Source organism: Schistocerca gregaria, chromosome X (assembly GCF_023897955.1).
Source record: "Schistocerca gregaria isolate iqSchGreg1 chromosome X, iqSchGreg1.2, whole genome shotgun sequence".
NCBI classification, from domain to species: Eukaryota; Metazoa; Arthropoda; class Insecta; order Orthoptera; family Acrididae; genus Schistocerca; species Schistocerca gregaria.
The window spans coordinates 547360856-547383665 of record NC_064931.1 but is presented as its reverse complement, the minus strand read 5'-3'; the positions used below and the strand labels follow the sequence as shown (position 1 = coordinate 547383665).

The window sequence follows — 22810 nt, the reverse complement described above, 5'->3', positions numbered from 1 at the left end:
TATGGGACTCGACTGCTGTGGTCATCAGTCCCCTAGAACTTAGAACTACTTAAACTTAACTAACCTAAGGACATCACACACATCCATGCCTGAGGCAGGATTCGAACCTGCGACCGTAGCAGTCTCACGGTTCCGGACTGCCCGCCTAGAACCGCGAGACCACCGCTGCCGGCCGTCCCTTATAAAAGATATCTATCAATATCTATATTAAAAATAATATCGTAAAACCTTCGTGTCTGTCTGTCTGTCTGTCTGTTTGAACGCTCTAATCTCCAAAACTACTAGAGGAATTTTCATGGGGTTTTCACACGTAACTGGAACTCAGCTTATGGGCTTTAGTTCATCAAAATCGGATCAGCAGGAACAAAATGTTGTAACTTAACATTTTATCTGAAGTCATCCTTTATGTCTGTCTGTCTGTTTGAACTCTCTAGTCTCCAAAAGTACTAAACGAATTTTCATGAAGTTTTCACAGGTAACATGAGCGTAGCCTGGAGCTACATACAGGCTTTATTTCATCAAAATCGGATCACTGAAACATCATAATTTAGAGTTTTAGGAGTCTGCTCAGCTTAGTAGTTCGGATGTTTACTTTTATGACACTATCACCACGGTATAATACACAAAAGAACCGATAGATTGCGTTGGTAGTTTCATGGTACACCAAAGAAATAATACACGGCGGTGTTAGTTTTTTTTTTACCTCAGTTACAGATGTTTTTCCGGAAGTTTTCTGTGGGTGACAAAATTAAGCGCCCCAAACTTATCGTTGCGAATACTAAAACTGAATTTAATTGCTAGGGTATACAGATTTACTAATTTCGTTTTGTATTTTAAAAACTTAAAGAAATTGCAATGATTCTATCGATAGGTTTCATTTATATTTCACTGGGAAAAGAATTCACAGGCACATAGAACATACTGTGAATGAGAATGTCCAGCAATTTCTTACACGCAGTTGTTGAGGGAATGAATGGTTCAGTACGCGGGGTGGCGTGAATAGACAGCCTTGGCTAAGTATGAATGGAGACAACCGTTGACCGAATGTAGAGGATAATGAAGAACTGGGAGCTGCTTCGTCGGAGAAAAGAACGTGATATTTGTATCGACAGCCTAGAGTGAGCTAACTTGCATTTATGACTAGCTTTGTGTATTATTGCTTTCAGTGGATCCCAGTAGAACATGTTTAACTGATACGTATTTTAGAAGTAACACTGCAAATGAAACCATTCCTGTTCCATTATCTTCTGTTTCATTAAGTGGGTTTTAGTGTAATCATATGTTTCATTTCATTCGGACATTGAAAAAGTAGCTCCCCAACGAGTTTCCAACTCCAGAATCTCGACAAAGATTGTACTACACAGCAAGAACACCGCAAACACGTAATTCTTATTAAGTATGCCATCTGCCTGGGACGTGACCATAGTGATTAAAATTAGGTCACCGTGACTGTCGTTGCTAGCGGTATAGGTCCTACATGCAGTGTTGCACAACGAAAAGAGCTCTAAATGCTGACTATCGAAGTATCATACATTAATAAGTCCCCCGTTGTTAAATTTTAGCGTAATTTTGTAAATTAGAATTTGGTAGATTACTGTAATTCATCAACGTTTGAGCTGCCCTCTAATAGAGGAGTTTGGAGGTTAGTCTAATTATCGTTGTCTGACCGTTGCCCAGTGATTCCTCAAGAGTAGTCCGGTGTGCGAATCTGTTAGTGGGACTCTGCATATAAAACCGCTATTGGCACTTTTTGTAGCCGGCCGGTGTGGCCGAGCGGTTCTAGGTGCTTCAGTCTGCAACCGCGCGACCGCTACGGTCGCAGGTTCGAATCCTGCCTCAGGCATGGATGTGTGTGATGTCCTTAGGTTAGTTAGGTTTAAGTAGTTATAAGTCTAAGGGACTGATGACCTCAGATGTTCAGTCCCATAGTGCTCAGAGCCATTTGAACCATTTGGCACTTTTTGTAGCTTGAAGAGCCTCCCTATGATCCCATACAAATGTAAATCTATACATCTGTCTTTACTGAGCTTCCCCAATCTTTAAAATATTTCTAATTTATTCATATGCTACATGCTTTTTAATTTATATAATTTTATTTTTGCAGGTATAGTTCGAAGTCTTCACGTACGGTCTTCAGACGTTCCATAAGGTAAGTAATACACTGTGTTTAATGCGTTTGTAGTGAAAAAGTCTTACACTAAAATTTTTTAAAATTACAGCAGTCAGAAAGAATGGCCCCAATAAATAGTATTTCGAAGGACGTAGAGAACGATGTACTTCCAATGGTGATTGAAACTGCAAAGGTACGTGCACCCACAAGTTTTGCTTCTTGTGTGATAGGAAAGGTAGATCTTACGCCAAGCTCAGTGAAGACCCAGAAAAGGAATCAGGAAGTGATATTAAGTGTCGAGCATTTTCACGATACGATGTCCTACAGACATGTATGCGTGCCTGAATTAACAAACACTGTTACTGACGATTACATCCAGACACATATGTCTGGCTACTTACGCACATGCTATTGTATCGCCTTCTTGTGTCCAGAGACCAGAAACGCCTGAGACGCAATGGATTCGTGAACGCCATCAGTGATGGACTGAATGACAAAATGTAGTCGTTTTGAATGAGTTTTCTCCTTAACCTGACGTGGAGCGATTCTGCATACATATTAGATGCTACCGGAATGATCACAGCTTGGCAGTGTCTGTTGTTGGACGACATGAACGACGAACGCCAAATGATAAGATTTGGTTCGCCGTTACATACAATGTGTAATATCATCTCTTTCGTATTCAGACAATGTAAACAGAAGTTATTAATTACGAAATAGATTCGCATTCTCCGACTTTACATTGGCGTCAGCTGTTTGCAACACATGAAAATTGGTGCCAGATCAGAACTCGAAACCGGATTTCCTGCTTATTGCTACTGGTCACCTTAACCACTTCGCCTATCCTAGCACGCCCCCAAGGCCGACCCAACACTCAAGTTCGCACAGTTCATGAGTCCCGCACAGGGAGACAAATATTATATCGTCATTTTAGCACGTCGAAGTGTGTTTATAGTTTGTTTGTATACTCACAATACAAAGTCAGTCAGACATGTTTGCTTGTCTGAAGGATGAGACATTGTCACTGGCGATTACAGATGTGGCAGAATGCAAATCAATTTCGTAATGTTTAACACAGCCGTAATCGTCAGTGACAGTGTTTGTTAATTCATGCACGCATGTAGGAAATTGTATTGTGAAGATACAGACACTGCATTAACACAGGCATTGTAACCATAAATGATGTAGCGTTCAGTAATGATAGGAAATGCTTTGTGGACTCACACAGGGATGAGTGAACAGTGAATATGAAATAACGAATGGAGAGAATGGAGAGTGAGTTGGTAATGAGATGGAGGAAAAGGTGTGAAGAGGAGGTGGAATGGAAAGGGCCGGCCGCGGTGGTCTCGCGGTTCTAGGTGCGCAGTCCGGAACCGTGCGACTGCTACGGTCGCAGGTTCGAATCCTGCCTCGGGCATGGATGTGTGTGATGTCCTTAGGTTAGTTAGGTTTAAGTAGTTCTAAGTTCTAGGGGACTAATTACCACAGCAGTAGAGTCCCATAGTGCTCAGAGCCATGTGTGAATGGAAAGGCGGGTGGGGGAGATGGAGTGTGAGAGGAGGAGGATTGGGAAAGGAAATGTTTACTTCAATTACGTGATTTTTCAATTAATTTATGTCTTCTTTCTAATACTTAACTCGGCATTTAGTACCTGTTTAGTATGTGTTAATGCTTTGTGTATGTAGAAGTTTCTTGAAAAGGCTAGAGGTGTGTGATTTTATTGATTTTCATATATTTTACTATTGTGCTTGGTCTATGGTATTCCTGTTTAAGGTGGTCGGCAAAGGTAAAATCAATATATTTTGTAATGACTTGCTTTTGATCTAGAAAGTTATCCATATTGCACATATCTCCCATTATAGACCACTGAATTGTACATATTTCCCATTAAAGACCACTGATGATGTTTTATTTCGATAAAACGATGCGCGTTTGGTGATAAATGGGCATTTTCTTTTAGTTTAATAATTATAATTATAATAGTTTATAATTATAAAGCAACTACTGACAATATGACCACACAAATGAAGAATTCCTCGCTTGTGACTTAAAAATGTTCTGTATTTTACTTTTCCCATGAAGTGGGTGACTTTTCCATTTGTCTACGGTTCTTAGTAAGAATGTCTAGAAGCCTCTGTTGAGTTTGTAGCTAATTTTATCTTAAATAACTCTGTAGTAGTGGCGAATAGAAAGTTGGCAGATTTTCTTAGATACTTCGTTGCAAAAGAGTTTTTGAAATGTTATAATTATAAGAGGAAATTGGTGTCTTTCTGTAAGTGCCTTAGAGCTCATCGTTTACGTAGTTCCCATGATACACTACTCTGAGTTGCGGAAAGTGGTTTTTGTTCGCTTTCAGTGCACTCTTTTGATTCACTCTGACACGGATGTTACACGGTCAAACATCTATTATAATATAGTAAAGATGTTTTATTTATCGCGTCTTATGTAGAAAATTTTCTACTCACTAATATCTCACCGACGATCCGAAGTTTGCGACCTAGTTTATGAACAGATGAGTTTATGTGTTAGTTACATTTTACCCTTTCCTCTCAACATATTGTTACATACTATGAATTTAATTGAAAATTGTGCATTTAAATGCTTTAATTAAGAGCTCCTTTGCTCTTAATTTTTTTATGTCGTTATGCTCAACTAACGACCATGATTGAAATTATTTTCCCTATGAGATTAACTTATTCTTTACCAAAATCACGTCATGCTCACACTAATATTGTTCTGTTACGATTCTGCTGGTTACAGTCCTCGCTTTGTCTACAAAAAAATGGCTCTAAGCACTATGGGACTTAACATCTTAGGTCATCAGTCCCCTAGAACCTAGAACTACTTAAACCTAACTAACCTACGGACATCACATACATCCATGCCCGAGGCAGGATTCGAACCTGCGACCGTAGCAGCCCCGTGGTTCCGCATTGCAGCGCTAGAACCGCACGACCACCGCGGCCGGCCTTTGTCTACAGTTTAATGATTTTCGGCAAGTGTTCCGAAATTGAAGATCTCTTTTTGTTTGAAGCACCGAACTGTTCTTTAAAAGTGAAGATCTTTTTCCATTTGAAGCATCCAATTATCCGTAACTTGGACCTTACAATGTATATCGTCTCTTCCTGAGAATGTCAGGTTTTCTCAGTAACCTACTATAGTTCCTGAGATTTTCTCCCATACAGATGGGGCCGACAGTTTCGTAGAATTTTTCTTTGTTGTCTTTCTACGTCTTTAGTAAGTGATCTCCCTCCAGTTATCTAGGCCTCCGATGAGTATAGCCCTTTTGAAGACTAGATAATTTTCCATAGGTATCTCAATTTAAAGGCTTGAAATATTTTGCTGAATTGAACTCCAAGGCACCTTGGAGCTCCTCCTATGGACTGAGGTTTTACATTGTGTTAGGAAAGAATTCGAGAAACAAGTCGCGGACAGTGATCTCATCATGGGGATGAAATCACGTGCAATGTACCGGAAGGGTAGGGGCGTCATATGTAGTAGGGTAGACTGCTGTGCCTTGGAACACTTTTCACACATTTGCCTCCAGCCAGTCCTGTAATAGAAGTGTAACATTCATGGTGTTTCAAAATTACACTGACAAATTTCAAGGGGTCGTAAAAGGTGTGTTGAGGAACAAAATGAGCGTAGGAACCCGTGTCCGGCAATGCCATCCAACGACGCTACAGAGCGTCGAATTTATAGGCGGCAGTGCTTGAATACTTATGTACGGGGTGTTTCATAATTCATTTTACACACTTCTAGAGGTTGTAGAGTGGATTTAATGGATCATGTTTTACATAGGAACTCATGTCCGGACACACTGTCCAGTGACGCTACAGAGCGTACAAGTTAGGGTTGCCGGCGCCTGTAGATGTATGTATATACAGGACGTTTTCGTGATGATGTTACAAACTTTCTAGGATGCTGGACAAGGATAAATGTATCAGTTTGGGGTAAGGGTTCCTGTAGCGGAAACGAACGAGTAGAAAACCGTTCGCAATATCTCTGACAGTGGAATACGTGTAGTGGTACTGTTGTTGCTAAGACTGTAAGGCAGGCAACTTTCAGAGGTGGTAGTACGGATCAAAACATTGAAAAATATTGACTCTAAAATGTATACCTGAAGAGCTTACCTGAAGAAGTATATGAGCACTTGTTCATCTTCGCTACTGTGAAAAACATCCCCTCTATTGAACAAGTGATCATAGGTCTTAAGATATTCGTTTTAGAACCCATGTTTACTAGCCTTGTTTCCTTGCTTTAGTCCATACTGCCACCTCTGAAAGTTGCCTATCCTATAATCTTAGCAACAACAGTACCAATATATGTCTTCCACTTTCATAGGTAATAGAACAGTTTTCGCTTATAACTTGCGACTTGTTCGCTTTCGGACCTGGGTCCTTTAACTAAAATTGAAACATTTATTCTTCTCCGGCGTCCATGAAAGTTCGTAGCTTCGTCACGGAATCACCCTCTATGTGCATCTATGTACAGGCGCCGGCGCCTGAAACTTCGACTCTCTGTAGCGTCGTTGGTTGACGTTCCCGGACACGGGTTCCTATCTTCATTTTGTTGCTCAAGACACCTTCTACATCCACTCGAAATATCTCGGTGTAATTCTGCTATTCTAAATCCATTTTGAAATGATAGTATTCGCTTTTTGTGTGTGCTGCAGTCTTTTTTCTTAAGTTACAAAACTGCTCTAGAAAACTAAGATTTCTCCAAATGTGAAAAACTGTTACAAGGTACAACATTTTCATGTACCTAGGAAAATATATCTTGCTCAAATTGAAAAGTACTGTAACCGAGAAAATTTTGTCAATTTCATTTAATAGTCTATGTGTTTATATTGTTATTCCATCACCAATTATCCGAAATTGAAATCAGACTAAGAAGAAGCGTTATCAGAAACCAATTACAGTTTAAAAACATACTGAAATTTCTGTTTTCGATACAGAGAAAATTGTTGAGATATTAAACGAACTCGGATAATTTCCAAATATGAGCTTCCGTTTCAAGGTACAATATAGTGCACGACTGACGAAGTATTGCTAAACTGTCGTCACATTACGTAACCAGTTATAAAAATATACAGAATTTTACTCGTCATAAAACTCTGTAACTGAAGAATTAACAATGTGTTCAAAATAGCTGTAACGCATTACACAGCACTTGAATCTATAGAACTCGAAATATTTAGAAACACTGCACAGAACTCAACCCTATGTCTCGCAAAACAGTAGAAAATATCGGAAACCGTTTATGGCGGTTTCTAGTGCGTGGTCCTTCATGAGATTCTACAAACGGCCACTAGACTGAAACACCGATCATGTGCCTAGGTCCACCATCCTGCTGATACAACGTTCTCCATGACTGTTTCCTCTTCTTTTATAGATAAATTGGATTGTGAGCCGTGTAAAGTCACTATTCTCTTGAAACTTCCTGAAAGATTAAAACTGTGTGCCGGAAGTTTCATATCAGCGCACACTCCGCTGCAGAGTGAAAATCATACTCTGGCACTATTCTCTTCTTTAAAAGGGCTCTCGAATGCCATAGCTAATTGTATAATTCCATTAAGAAACCTGATTTCGTTCAGAATACAAATAAAAATACAGAGAAATCAGTCACTAAGTATTTAAATTTTTTTTTTTTTTTTTTTTTTTTTTTTTTTTTTTTTTTTTTTTTGTGGCACATTTCAGAGACATAACTTCAATTTCAAGTAGTCATTCTGGTGTTCAGATCGTAGTATTGCTCCTGGAAAACCAACGACGTCGAAATATCTCAAATGTTTCAAGTTTTTTACGTTGATTGCAGAATGCGTTTGATGGACTAGTCAGAAGAAATATGTTTGAACCAAAGTGGCATACCTGCAGTCGTATCGAGCGAGGTGGCACAGTGGTTAGCACACTGGCCTCGCATCCAGGAGAACGACTGTTCAAACCCGTGTCCTGCCGTCCTGGTTTAGGAGTTCCGCGATTTTCCTAAATCGCTTCAGGCAAATGCCGGGATGGTTCCTTTGAACGGGCACGGCCTTCCCTAATCCGATGAGATCTTTGTAGACAGGAACAGATAATAAAATACTCATCGCGTTGAGTACTCTCATTTGCATAAGCCTTGTTTTGATATTGTAAGCAGTTGAAGAAATATTTCAAGTTGAGACCTTGGGTGCCTCGTGTTCAGGACTGGACCCACAACAATTTACTGAGAGCCATCTGAAATTGCTCCTGTGCCCGCTGAAGCTACTGCCACAGTTCTACAATATACGGAGTGATTCAGCTGTCCCTACCTGTGCCGTTGTATGCAACTGGCACTGTTATACCTGGACAAAAGAAACGTACAAAAGTTACCTTCAAAAGCACTCAAAGTCCCACACACAACCACCACCAGTCGTAATGTCTAGTATGTTGTTCATGGCACTCCCTCCTACCACTGTACCAAAAGTTGCGATTGCACGAATTATTTCCCACATTGCACCTATATTTATCTTCATTGTCTGGCCTTATTAGGCCGCCGGTTTAGCCAAGCACTTGCAAATTGTAAAATTGACGTTTTTGTAAATTTTACCTATAGATCTTGTGAATTTTAACTCCTTGAAGTAAAGAATTACATCGTTGTATTCGTCGGGCCTTCTGACTGCGAAACTACCGTGCAGAATTGAAGTATCAACGTCACTAGTTTTAGCTTAATTTTTACAAGACTCGTTTCTCTTTATGTAAGACTGCAGGCTCTTGTGGCTGTTGTAACTAAAGTTAAAATCTTCTGGGTTGTTAGGCAGCGTCATACTCCTCTAAAATAATTGAAGTTTCGACCCCTTAGCTGGGATCTTCCTCAGGATCTTCCGATGTCCAAAATTGCTAGAACACTGTCAGAGGCCAGTGTCCCGTTCTCTTATAAAGGGGAGTTTTCCCGCGTTTGTGCTGTAGAAGTGGGAGTATTGGTAAAATTCTTGTGGCAGGCATTGGTGGGACATCGTCATAGGCTTCACCTACACCAATATTCACACTTCTCCAGCACAAACGTGGGAAAATTCACCTTTATAAGAGAACGCGACACTGGTCCCTGGTAGTGTTCTAGCAGTATTGAACACCGGAAGATGCTGAAGAAAATCCCAGCAGCGGGGTCAAAACGTCGATTATTTTAGAGGCCTAACAATCCAGAAAATTTTAACTAGATTTTCTGTCATTGTCCTCATGGGCACGGTTAAAATGATATCAACGAAACAGGTAACTATGCTGGGGTACCAGAAGCCCAATAGAGGCTAAAAAGGTCGAACATCGGGAATGGTTCGTGCAGTCGGAAATTTTTGTACGGTGTTAGGAGAGTGTGCCACGAACGACAACAACAACAACAACAACAACAACAAAAATGCTTTGAGCACTATGGGACTTAACTTCTAAGGTCAGTCCCCTAGAACTTAGAACTACTTAGATCTAACTAACCTAAGGACATCACACACATCCATGCCCGAGGCAGGATTCGAACCTGCGACCGTAGCGGTCGCGTGGTACCAGACTGTAGCGCCCAGAACCGCTCGGCCACCCCGGCAAGCCCACGAAGAACATACTAGAAATTCTGACTGGTGAGGGATGAGTGTGGGGATGGCGCTGCGTTTGATTATCACTTGTGTACGTTTTTCTTGAATAACTCAAAAACCGTGGTCTCCAGCGAACACGTATCCCAGTACAAATTATGACTAAATTAAATTTCCTACAAAAAAGTCCTATTCAATTTTTTCTGTAGAAGTAATATTTTTCTCGAAGCGAGCGAGAGAATATGAAAATATGATCAAATTGCGTGCCTATGGAATATCGTGTGACTGGATTCGTGATTTCCCGTCAGACAGAACAAAATGACTCTGAGCACTATGAGACTTTACTTCGGAGGTCATCAGTCCCCTAGAACGTAGAACTACTTAAACCTTACTAACACACATCCATGCCCGAGGCAGGATTCGAACCTGCGACCGTAGCGGTCACGCGGTTCCAGACTGAAGTGCCTAGAACCGCTCGGCCACCTCGGCCGGCCCTGTCAGACAGGTCACAGTTCGTAATAACATGGCGGGTTGCATAAAACGACATAGGTAGGGGCAGCTGAATCACCCTATATGTCAGTAGCTCGTACGTTGTAGTGTTAGTACGTTTCCAGTGCCTTTTACCGGCTGGCCGTGCGTGCGGGCCGCTAATCGCCCTCTTGTGCGTAGCGGAGGCCATTACGCGGAAGAAGCGGGAGCTGGCAAGGCCCCTCTGCTGCGCCAAGTTCATAATGAATCCCCCAGGGCGGCCGCCCGCCCCTAAACAAGTTGAAGGCAGCGATTCTTTGTCAGCCTGCCGCGGGAGCGGATATTGGTGACGACGCTGTAACAAGCTCAAGATGAAAGCACCGAGGCGCAGGTTAAAGGAGCGGGAATTAGCTGCGGCCCGACGTATTGCCCGTGGCGCTGACAGCCCCTGTCTGGAAGGCCGCCAGTAGAAAGCCGCGCAGCCCGCTGCCAGTTCACTGTAGCCAGACCATTTGCAATCCGCGGATCTTGTGCTCCGAGTAATTCCAACGCAATCTAATGGACACTCAGAGGAACCAAATTCACAGCGAACGGAGAAACGTATGTTCACCTTGCGTATCCTTGATGTAGTAATAACTAAAGATCGTATCTGGCACCAAACTATTTGAGTGAGTATGTGAACATCTTTCACTAGATTTTGCTCTTGGTTAGTCGAAATATAGTATGTTTTTTCCAGTTCGTCTATGTGACACTATCTAGCAACGTCTAAATAATAATAATAATAATGGCGTGTGACGAGGGCCTCCCGTCGGGTAGACCGCTCGCCTGGTGCAAGTCTTTCGATTTGAAGCCACTTCAGAGACTTGCGCGTCGATGGGGATGAAATGATGATGATTAGGACAACACAACACCCAGTCCCTGAGCGGAGAAAATCTCCGACGCAGCCGGAAATCGAACCCGGGCTCTTAGGATTGACAGTCCGTCGTGCTGACCACACAGCTACCGGGGGCGGACAGCAACGTACTTAACAACAATGTACAACCGCTCGCCTGTAGAAAGATCTGTATCCAAAGACAGGGATGTTTCACAAGTCACACCAATACCCAAGAAAGGAAACAGGAGTAATCCGCTGAATTACAGCCTCACATTACTACCGCGGATTTGCAACAGGATTTTGGAACATATACTATGTTCGAACATTATCAATTACTTCGAAAAAAGAATTTATTGACGAATAGTCAACACGGATTCAGAAAATATCGTTTTTGTGAAACACAACCAGCTGTTTACTCTCACGAAGTAATGAGTGCTATCCTCAGGCGCGTAAAATTTATTCCATATTTTTAGATTTCCAAGTGGCTTTTGACACCGTTCCTCACAAGCGATTTCTAATCAGATTCTGTGCCTTTGGAGTATCGTCTCAGCAGTGTGACTTGATTCGTCATTTCCTATCAAAATGGTCACAGTTCATAATAACTGACCGAAAGTTTCAGAATAAAACAGAAGTAAATCTAGCGTTCCCCAAGGAAGTGTTACAGTCCCTCTGCTCCTTCTAATCTACATAAATGACTTAGGAGACAAAGTAGTTTGTAGGTAAATCTGTCATTTACCGTCTGTAAAGTCATCCGAAGATCAAAATGACGGTCTAAGGCGCTGCAGTCATGGACTGTAAGGCTGGTCCCTGGCGGAGGTTCGAGTCCTCCCTATGGGTATGTGTGTTTGTCCTTAGGTTACTTTAGGTTAAGTAGTGTGTAAACTTCGAGACTGATGACCCAAGTAGTTAGGCCCCATAAGATTTCACACACATTTGAACATTTTGAACATACAAATGAATTGCAAAACCCGGTTGGTGTGGCTGTGCGGTTCTAGGTGCTACAGTCTGGAGCCGAGGTACCGCTACGGTCGCATTATCGAATCCTGTCTCGGGCATGGATGTGTGTGATGTCCTTAGGTTAGTTGGGTTTAATTAGTTCTAAGTTCTAGGCGACTGATGACCTCAGAAGTTAAGTCGCATAGTGCTCAGAGCCATGTGAACCAGTTTTTGAATTGCAAAATAATTTAGACAAGACATCTGTACGATGCAAAAAGTGACAATTGACTGTAAATAATGAGAAGTGTGATATCATCCACATGAGTACTAAAAGGAATGTTCAAAATTTCGTTTACACGATAAATCATGGTTACAAATCTAAAGGCTCAAAGCTCAACTAAAAATGTAGCGATTGCAATTTCGAATAACTTAAATTGATACGATCATATAGATAATGTTGTGGGAAAAGCAAACCAAAGACTGCGATGCACTGGCAGAACACTTAGAAAATGTAACAGGTCTACTGAAAACACTGCCTACACTACGCTTGTCCGCCCTCTTCTGAAGTGTTGCTGTGCGGTGTGGAATCCGTATCAGATAGGATTGACGGAGGACATCGACAAAGTTAAAAGAAAGGCAGCTCGTTTTGTATTATCGCGAGAAAAGGGAGAGAGTGCCACAGATATGATACACGATTTGGAGTGACAATCATTAAAACTATTTTTGTTACGCCTGGAATTACGCATGACATTCCAATCACCTACTTTCTCCTCAGAGTGTGAAAATATTTTGTTGGCACCTATCTACATAGAGAGAAATGATCTTCACAATAAAATAAGAGAAATCAGAGCTCTGGCGGAATGATTTAACTATTGGTTTTTCCCGCGCGCTGTTCGAGAGTTGAACGATAGAGATGTAACTTATAGGTGGTTCAAAAAACCCTATCCAGGGATTTCATTGTGAATTACAAAGTGTGTATGTAGGTGTATAGCAACGACAGGGGACTTGTACAAGTAATTTTGCTAGATCCCTAAGACTAGCTTAGCCCGTAACAACGCTATTAGTAAGTAGATTCGGTTTTGATAGGTGGCTTTAATGCCGTACATATACACTGGGGAAGCAAGGTAAGGTTAACAGGGCCATTAATAACGGAGCAGGCATTCAGACAGTCCAGTACCTATTTCGTGTTGCGTCACATACATACTGCGCAAGCCACCATACTGGGCATAGTGGAAGGTACCTTGTACCACTCCAACCCATTCCCCTTCCTGTTCTACTCAGAAATAGAGCGAGGGGAAAGCGACTGTCTATACCCCTTCGTACGGGTCCTAATTTCTCTTATCTTGAGGTCGCGAAATTTATGTTGGCGGCAGTTATGATGATACTGCAGTCAAAAGCGAGTACTGATTCTCTAAATTTTCTCAATAGTGTTTCCTTCCAAAGATTTCCATTTGAGTTCACGTAGCATCTCCTTAATACTCGCGTATTGACCGAAACTACCGGCAAAAAAATTAGCAGCACGTCTCTGAATTGCTTCGATGTCTTCCTTTATTCTTCCGTAGTGGGGATCCCAGACACGCGAACTGTCGCATTAGTGTTCGGTACGCCGTCTCCTTTATAGATGAGCTATATTTTCCTAGAAATTTCTCTATAAACCAAAGTCGACCTCTCCCCGTCCCTACTGCCGTCCTTACGTGCTCGTTCCATTTTATATTGCTTTGCAACGTTACGCCTGGATATATAATCGATACTGTAATACTGTATTCGATCAGTAAATGAATGTTTTTCCTACTTATCTATTTTAACTTTCATTTTTCTACATTTAGAGCAAGTTTTAGTTCATCTAGAGTGACTCAACGACGATACTTAACCGTACACTACAGCGTCATGAACAAACAGTCGCAGATTGATGCTCACCTTCTCCATCACCTAGTTTACGTATACAGAGTACAAGAGCGGTTCTATTGCAACTACCTATGGCACTCCTGACGATACTCTTGCCTCTGATTAACGGTCGCCGTTTAGGACAACGCACTGGGTTCCGTTACTTAACGAGTCTTCGAGCCACTCACATATATGGGAACATATTACATACATACTTAACAGACTGCAGTAGTGCATTGTGTCAAGAACTATGCAGGGATCTAGGAATATGGAATTTGTCTGTTGGCTCTTCATCCATAGTTTGCAGGATATCGTGCGAGAATTCGGATAGCTGAATTTCCCACGATTGAGGCTTTTTAAATCCGTGCCCATCTGCGGACAGAAGCTTTTCTAAATTTATTGTATCCTGTCTTAGAATATGGTCAGGAATTCTGCAGCAAACCGACGTTAACATTTTTTTGGTTAACATTTTTCGCTCCTCTTCGCGATACTGATCTGTAATTTCGCGGATCTGTTCTTTAACCCTACTTACACAGGTGTACATTTGATGCCGACTGCAGAACGACTCTGCTGCGGCCAACGTACATTTCTCGTAAGGATCTCGAAGATAAGGTAAGAGAAATTAGGGCTCGTACGGAGAAATATACACAATCGTTTTTCCGTCGCTCTATTTGCGAGTGGGACAGTAAAGGAAATGACGACTAGTGTTACAGGCTACCCTCTGTCACGCGCCTGCAGATTATATACATAGATGTAAATGCAGAATCGAACGAAGTTCCTCGCAGTCGGTAGCGCTCTCATGCCGTAAACTGATAAAATGTGGCTTTTGGTACGATTGGCAGTATGTACCGGTATTAAACGGAAAAACCGGATGCCGTTACGGTGAGTTTATTGAAATTTAACACCGTGGATTGTACAGTATATTAATACAATTATAATCTTAATAAACTTAACAAACTCGGAATTTGAAATAATGCCACAATTGTGGCCAATGACTGCGAGAATTACGTTATTAATATTTATAACTGAAGTTATGACTATTGGCCCCATTCTCAGCGTCATACCCGATACGTGTGTCACTACACAAGATTTATGCTCAAGCAGCAAGCTGTTTGTCGCACCACCGAGCTGCTCTAACAACATATGAACTGCTCAAGTTCTGTCCGACCATGGGGGCAACCTCCCGTGACGGTTCTCCAGCTCTACAAGCTACTGCTGCAGGCTATATTGTAATGTCCTAGTTTCTGTAATACTGAAAAATCAACATTACAGAAAATACAAAAACGGCCCACTTTTAAGACGGTACGTCACTGTTTCAATCGATGTGCTGCGTGGATCAACTGCTTAATACCGATAAGCTCGAAACTTTCTTGAAATTATGCTTAAAGGGCATGCGAAGTTTATGAACGGGTGAACGTAAAGTTTGGAAAATTGACATTTAATAGACCAAAACAACGACAGGCGATAGAGATAAAATACGACTGTACTGGGCTCATCCTGACGTAAGGGGAAAAGTCGGAAGTGAAATTGGGCCGAGCGCGCGACACGGGAACGCCGGAGGAAACGAAGTTCATCTCGGATTACAAGCAAGAGCTTTCTTGACCGGTTACCGACAACTGTGACTACAACGTGTCTGATTGCAAAATATATGGCCAGTTATTGTAGCCTAGCCTCTCTTCGTCGAAGTAAGGATTACGACAGTGACAACACTTTCCTTATTTTTGGTTTGACTGCAGAAAGTTGCAGCAGCAAGCTTCATCTACTTACTAGTTTCTCTTCTCCTACCATATTGGTATCTTTAGCTCAGATCTCGTGATTTCAGAAAAAATAATGAATTAAAGACGGATGTTTCTTTTTGCGTCCGCAGCTCGTGGTCGTGCGGTAGCGTTCTCGCTTCCCACGCCCGGGTTCCCGGGTTCGATTCCCGGCGGGGCAGGGATTTTCTCTGCCTCGTGATGACTGGGTGTTGTGTGCTGTCCTTAGGTTAGTTGGGTTTAAGTAGTTCTAAGTTCTAGGGGACTGACGACAATAGATGTTAAGTCCCATAGTGCTCAGAGCCATTTCAACCAATCTTTCTTTTTGCAAGTACACAAATTATTGTTTTGCTTTAACACCCATACATGTTTCACCACAGTTGTGGTATCCTCAGTGGGTTTTTTCCTTTTATTTTGCTGAAATGCATACTTACAGATTGTGTTGTTATTTAAATTACATACCGCACGCACCTACCATTTATTTGACACTGCGTGTGTCCTGCGCGTCAGCCGCGGTGGTCTCGCGGTTCTAGGCGCGCAGTCTGGAACCGTGCAACTGCTACGGTCGCAGGTTCGAATCCTGCCTCGGGCATGGATGTGTGTGATGCCCTGATGTTAGTTAGGTTTAAGTAGTTCTAAGTTCTAGGGGACTGATGACCACAGTAGTTGAGTCCCATAGTGCTCAGAGCCATTTGAACCTTTTTTTTTTGTGTCCTGCGCTACCAACCGAATCAGCCAGTCATCTGCAAAGATGAGGCATGTTAGGATATTGCATGCATTGAATTTTTATTTATAATCTAACCTTTATATTTTATGTCCCAGTAAAAACAGTCGTAGCGTATTTATCCGTTTTTGGTCTTACCACTCCAGTGTTTGGCTAATCCTGAACTGTGTCTGGTGTCGTTTGTTATTCATAGATTATATTTCGTATTTTGTCCGTGTCTTCTCATGTTTTCTCCTGCTTCTTTGTGAATACTGCGTCTTGTGTGTTGCTGTGGCTTGGACACACTGTGATGAAACATGTTTGGATGTTAAAGGAAAATAATTTGTGTATGTGCAAAAAGGGGACCCCCATCTTTAATTTATTATTCCCTTCTCCTGCTGCCACATTGACTTTACTTTTTTTCAACAATTCGGCAGGCAGAATCTTACTTTCCAATTCATTGAGTTCATCTCATTTAGTTGTCCTTACGTTTGTTTTGACTTTTTTTCATTTTCTATATTTTAGTGTTGGACCAACAACCCCCTTATGACCTTCAAGGACGTGTTTTCTCACTTATACTAAATATAAATGGACCAGTTGTTGGCTTTGTGGTAAGCTTGGCGTACGTGATTATCGATCCTGCAGCGAGTTTGCCTGATCTAAAAGCAACCCTCATGTGGACGCCCCTTGTGCAGTACTAACCGTGTAGCTGTTTCTCTTGTGTAGCACATGCTTGACGTACTCAGAGGACCCTAAATTCTCCATGCTACAGAACAGGTCAAGAAGTCAGCACACGAAAGAAATTACAAAGCACTGCTCACTTTCACACATAATCTCCTAGGAAAATAAGTAAACTAAATTTTGTGGTCTGCACAAACGAAGTATTGACGATTGGGACTAGTCTAAATTACTTTGCTCATAAACCCTATTGCAAAAGCTCATGTACTGCTGTAATTTTACACCCCCTAGTTACTGAATCCGTGATACGCTAGTTTTCCGCAGTTATTATAACAGAAGATTAGGATCTAAAGTCCCGTTGATGTATATGCACCGAAAGATCAGTAGGGGAAGGATGAGAAAGAAAACCGAAAACCGGCCGAGCCCTTTCGAAGAAACTGCTACGACACATGTCTTAAGCACTTTCAGAAAATTATGGAAAAAGTAAATCTAACGTTCTGGACGGGATTTGAACCGCCGTCCTCCTCAATACGTGTCCAATGTCTTCCCACTGTGTCGCTTCGCTATGTATCACAGTTTCCTGCTGTAATTCTTATAAGTTCCAAGTTTGTGAATTCATCTACACTGTTAGTTTTACTTCAAATTAGTTGTCATAAAGTTCGATAATTTTGTTCTGTGTAATATGGTGTTTGATGAAATATTTTTGTTAAATATCACTTGGATTAACGCTGCTACGAAGAGCTTTCAATAAGTAATGCGGAACATTCTTTTTCTGAAAGCAGATTGGTTTTACTCAGGATTCCAATACACCATATTATTTATCAGCATAATCTCCGACTGCCTTACGCCACCTAAGTGGGAGGGCCTCCTGTATGCCCTCCAGCTACCACTGCTCATCGACGTCGGAGCCAACGTCTTTCTGCATAAATAACCTTCCCATCATCCACGTACTTTTCCCCGCGAAGTGCATCCGTCATTGGCCCAAAGAGATGGAAGTTGGAAGGTGTGAGTTCCGGGCTGTAGGGTGGATGAGGAAGAACGGTCCCATGAAGTTTTGGGAACTCCTCTCGGGTGCGCAGACTTGTGTGAGATCTTGCTTTGTCATGGAGAAGGAGAAGTTCGTCTGCATTTTTGTGACGACGAACATGCTGAAGTCCAACACTGCTAGAGTTATAGGGTCATGGGGCCGGTCTGCACGTCGGAAATCGGGGTGGTTTGCACCACCTTGTTGCTACGATGACGGACGCCTCCCCCAAGGACTCAACGCGCTTTAGCTCACTGCCCGATCTCCGTAGACATTCTGCAAACGCCGATGAATACCTGCGGTGATCTTGTTTTCCATCAAAAGCAATTCAATGACTGCTCTCTGCTGGGAACGTACCTCCGTTACAGACGCTATTTTGAAGGCTATGTATAGTGCCGCCACCAATCGGAAATTCATGAAACTATGAGGGCTGAAGCAAGAACATTCCTCTATGTCTTACTGGACGCCCTCGTACATGGCAGTAACATCAGCTACTCACAATTTGATAACGGCGAATCAAGGGAGCAAAACCATCAAAGAGTCATATATTATCTATATGAACACTGACAAGTCCCACAAATATTTACACCCCAAACGACCGTCAAGATTTTTTCAGGCTCTACTGTGTAAGAGGAGAAAATCTGAGAAAGGTATATTTTGCAGTTACACGGCAAATAATCTTCGAACAACGTTCATAACAGCTAAGGTAATGGATTGGCCTTTGGAAAGAACGGAGGTAATAAGATTAGAGGTTTTTTTCGACATCGATAACATTAGAAGTGGATATTTCCGTCGGAATAGACAGGAATGGGAGAAAGTAATCGGCCGTTATTACGTCTTGAGTGGTCGACAGAACCAGCGGTAGAAATGAATTAGTGTGGCCGAACGAGGATGAGATCACCACTGCCTTTAAATATCAGCCGTGTGTCTTAACGACCTCTATTAGTCGTATTCGGCAATAGCTCTTACTCCTCTAAATGCCTGGAAAAAGAGTACGTTTAAATGGTGAGAATGGGAAAGAGCGGTGAAAACGATATGAGTGCTTCTTTATTACACTTAATTATGTCTGTCCTTGTATCATCTCTACTAGCTTCGGTAGATTTTGCACAGTCACTAACTGTTGCATGTTTGTGAGCTAATCGGGAGCAATATGGAACCAGTAAAAATGGACAAAATTGGGGGGGGGGGGAGACAGGGTTGAGTATAGTGAGCTCCGCTGTTGGTGAATACGGGCTCCGGTCCCGAGTGCAGGCAAGCTGCAGATAACTACCAAAAACACATACTGCTATTTTCAGCTGTGCAGTCGTCAGCACAGATTCGACAAAATTGTCTGCTTTTCTTTCTCCTGAAATTCGCGCTGTGATTATACGATGTCCGCAACATGTGGTACAGCTAATTTCTGCTTTACTTGATCACAGCGGACCCGCAGTTCTAACTAGGTTCGCTCATATAGAGAACTGGCTACTTTAAAGCAGAAACAAAGCTAGATGCGCGTGAACATTATTGTTTTAAATATTGTACTCTTTGTTCGTGTCATTGGTGTTTCACACGTTTGTTGGCACGTGAATATGGAGGAAACAGGCATCTAGCTGGGAGTTTTATCACACTGGTTTGCAAAAATGTTGTACAATACCATCTGGCTTATTATTTGTTAATCTGAGTGTAAGTTTCTATACGAATTTCATCACAGTCTTGTTGAGGACAGCTTTAACTAAGAATGGAAATTATGGAAGGGGATGATTGTGCTAACGAGACTATACATAATGTTTCATGGTGTGAGCGGTACACGTTCTGTGACTTTACGCTGTCATTGCTTTGATCATACCAAGCATGAAATGTGTATACGTGACCGAAAACCGCTGTTCGAGGTGACGTAAGGGGAGTCCTCTAGAGTTTGAGCGTACGTTAGTCAGACTTGAATCAACATTCACGCTATTAACATTTGTTGCAGAACCAGGGTTACGAACAGTAACCTTGTTGAGAAGAAAAGTAAAGATAAAACAGTTCTCGTAAACCTGAGTACTTTTAGATCAATCGGCGGTAAGCTAAAGTGAGAATCTATGCTCGACTCCTTTGTGAAAAAATGCACTCGTAGCAACCAGTGATTATTCGAATAGTCACATTGTCCAGGCGGATCAGCATACACGCTTAGGTGGCAAAAGTCGTGGGATACGTCCTAATACCGTGTCGGACCTCCTTTTGCGCGGCGCGGGGTAGCAACACGACGTGTCCCAGACTCAAGTCGTTAGAAGTTCGCTGCGGAATGAGCCGTGCTGCCTCTAGCCGTCCATAACTGCGGAAATGTTGCCAGTAGAGGATTTTGTGCACTGACCGACCTCGCGATTATGTACCAAGTAGCGTGATCTGGTTGTAAAGATCATTCCCTCGAACTGTCCAGAATGTTCTTCAGACCAACTGCGAACGATTGTGGCTGGTGACATGGCGCATTGTCATCCATAAAAATTCCATCGTTGTTTCGGTATATGAAGTACATGAGTGGCTGCAAACAGTCTTCAGGTAGCCGAATGTAACAATTTCCAGTCAGTGATCGGTTCACTTGGACCAGAAGACTCAGACCATTCCATGTAAGCATAGCCCACAGCATTATGGACCTATCACCTGCTTGCACGGTGCCTTATTGACTAATTGGGTCCGTAGCTTCATGGGGTCCACGCCACGCACGAACCCTACCATCAGCTCTTACCAACTGAAATCGGGAATCATTTGACAACGCCACTGTTTTCCAGTCTAGTAGGGTACAATCGATATGGTCACTAGCCAGGGAGAGGCGCTGCAGGCGATGTGCTGTTAGCAAAGGCACTCGCGTCGGTCTTCCGCGACCATAGTCTATTAACATCAGATTTTACCGCACTATCATAACCAATACGATCCTCGTAAGTCCCACATTGATTTCTGCGGTTATTTCACACAATGTTGCTTGTCTGTTAGCACTGACAACTCTACGAAAATGCCGTCCGGGGTGGCCGAGCGATTCTAGGCGCTACAGTCTGGAACTGCGCGACCGCTACGGTCGCAGGTTCGAATCCTGCCTCGGGCATGGATGTGTGTGATGTCCTTAGGTTAGTTAGGTTTAAGTAGTTCTAAGTTCTAGGGGACTGATGACCTCAGAAGTTAAGTCCCATAGTGCTCAGAGCCATTTGAACCATTTGAATTTACGAAAATGCCTCTGCTACCGATCGTTAAGTGAAGGCCGTCGGACATTGTGTTGTCCGTGGTAAGTGGTAATGCCTGAAATGCGGTATTCTCCATTCCGTTTGACACTATGGGATATTGAATTCCCTGACGAATTCCGATACTGAATGTCCCATGCGTCTAGCTCCACCTACCATTCCGCGTTCTAATTCTATTAATTCCCGTCGTGCGGCCATAATCACGTCGATAACAGTTTCACACGAATCACCTGAGTACAAATAACACCTCCGCCAATGCACTGCCCTTTTATACCTTGTGTACTCAGTGCTACCGCCATCTGTTCAAAAACTGTTCAAATGTGTGTGAAATCTTATGAGACTTAACTGCTAATGTCATCAGTCCCTAAGCTTACACTCTACTTAATCTAAATTATCCTAAGGACAAACACACACACACACACACACACACACCCATGCCCGAGGGAGGACTCGAACCTCCGCCGGGACCAGCTGCACAGTCCATGACTGCAGCGCCTGTGACCGCTCGGCTACTCCCGTGGGGCCCGCCATCTGTGTATGCGACTTTTGTCACCTCTCTGTATACAACCTAGAAAAAACATAACGCGAATGCTGACTTTAATGTAATTTATTATCAACCGGTGTCACTTCAGGACCTTGTTCAAGGTACTACACAAGCATATAACAAAAACGTCAATAGAATGCAATGACCAACACGACCTGCAACGGTGAAATTTCCGACAAAACCATTCGTAAGAAGATACTTACGTCAAATATGCAATTAAAGTGACCAACACTACGCATCATACAATTTTCGAAATCCGAGATACATAATTAAAGTGAAGCACAACGATTCTGAATACAATAACTGTGTGAAATGCAGGCACTAATCACTATAAATTAAGACAATGGAGCGGATAGTCAACAATAGAATCACAATTGATGACAGCAATCATGGTCAGGCACCATGGAGTATCAAGGTAACACAAACATGGAACATACTTGAAGATATGAAAGATTACAAGGTCAAAACGTAAAACACATGTAAATAAAGTATTGTACAAAATACTGTGAAGCGCGTAAAAGATTAAAAAAGTATTTTTTTTAAATTAATAACGATTAAGATCCGACCATTTGTGTCATCACAAGACAAAAGACAAGAAAACTATAGGGTTGGCGGAATAAAAGATGTTGTAGTAACATGAAAATAACATTTAAATACAGCAGGTACAGGATGCTAGATTTAAATGTTATTTTCGTGCTACTACATCATCTCTGCATTCATATGGCCTTCTTGTCATTTGTCTTCTGATGATACATAGAGCTATATCTTTAATATAAATGTGGTTATATCTTTATTGGTTTTGTTGCTTCCTAGATGTATTGCTCAAGCGTTCTAAACGGATATTCGTACGCACAATTTCTGAAGAACATTCTGCCGGTTCTTCTAGAAGAGGTACCACTGGATACTCAACAGCGTGTTTGGCTACAACACGACGGTTGTCCAGCTCACTCATCCCGAGGTGCAACACAAATAGCGAATGAGAGTTTTCTTGGAAGTTGGATAGGACAAAATTCTGTCAAATGGCCTGCGAGGTTCCACGATTAGACTCCTCTCGATTGCTTTCTTTGGGGACCACTTAGAGATGCTGTCTATTACGAAGCGCCAACTACCTCG

At 42.2% G+C, this 22810-nt stretch overlaps 1 protein-coding gene across 4 annotated transcripts in view; it reads left to right on the top strand.

Moving 5' to 3' along the window:
• Positions 1-22810, top strand: part of LOC126297807 (protein O-linked-mannose beta-1,2-N-acetylglucosaminyltransferase 1-like) — a 1990313-nt gene that overhangs the window by 869024 nt on the left and 1098479 nt on the right. For all 4 annotated transcript variants that reach the window (XM_049989012.1, XM_049989016.1, XM_049989017.1 and 1 more), the window contains exon 7: positions 2105-2149. The gene's annotated coding sequence lies outside the window, so the exon portion shown is untranslated. The remainder of the gene's footprint in view (positions 1-2104; positions 2150-22810) is intronic.